The following is an 870-nucleotide window of genomic DNA, read 5'->3' on the forward strand; positions in this document are numbered from 1 at the left end:
TAATAAAAAAAAGAATAGTTATTTTGTTTTTTAGAATATACACAGCAAAGCAAACCAATTTTTTCCACATGTACAGTTATAGTGGCACAGATTACATACTTCAAGTTATGCAACTATTTTGATCCTCCTTTTTAAATTTGTTCCACTTCCATTATCATAAGCTCACTGCCTCCTAAGGTTATATTAAACCTAATGGTAAGGAGCTGTGCTGCTAACCCAGAGGCACTTGGTTCAAATCCACTAGCTGCTCTGTGGGAAGAAGATGGGCAATCTCTTCTATGCAATTTACAGGCTCTGAAAATCTGCTGAACTGCTTATGAGTCGGTTCAGACTTGATGACACATAGCAGCAAGAATATATTGTTAAACCTAACATGTCCAAAAGAGTGTCATCCTTTTGAGTTATGGTGGTCAGTTTAATCCGATAAAGATTTCTTGAAAGAGCTATCAAAACAGACATTCTTTATTAGTTAAGCTAGATAATTGTTTGGTTTTAAGAAAACTTCAGGGGATATTTTTGGGGTCTTCTTTTTGTTGTTATGTGCCGTCAAGTTGCTTGTGACTCATAGCAACCCTGTGTACAAGAGCCCTAAACCCTGCTCTATCCTGTGCCAACCTCATTGTCTGACACACCTACTCCCACTGCCCCAATCACTGAATCGATCCATCTCATCTAGAGTCTTCCTCTCTTGGACTGTCCCTCCACTCTCCCAAAAATGATGTCCCTCCTTTCAACATGCCCAGATGAAGCTTCAGAATCCTTGCCTCCAAGGAGCAGCTTGGCTTCACCCTCTCCAGGACAAAGTTGTTTGTTCTCTTCGCAGTTTTTTCAGCAATAATTTTAGGGGTTCACATAGCCACATTTTTTTTT

The 870-nt window shown here is 39.5% G+C and overlaps 1 protein-coding gene across 1 annotated transcript in view; it reads left to right on the forward strand.

Annotated features, from left to right (window-relative positions):
* Positions 1-870, forward strand: part of SMC1A (structural maintenance of chromosomes 1A) — a 70,725-nt gene that overhangs the window by 50,196 nt on the left and 19,659 nt on the right. The window lies entirely within an intron of this gene.

The sequence above is a fragment of the Elephantulus edwardii genome, unplaced genomic scaffold, assembly GCF_000299155.1.
Source record: "Elephantulus edwardii isolate Elephantulus edwardi_28Jun2011 unplaced genomic scaffold, EleEdw1.0 scaffold00239, whole genome shotgun sequence".
Lineage (NCBI taxonomy): Eukaryota > Metazoa > Chordata > Mammalia > Macroscelidea > Macroscelididae > Elephantulus > Elephantulus edwardii.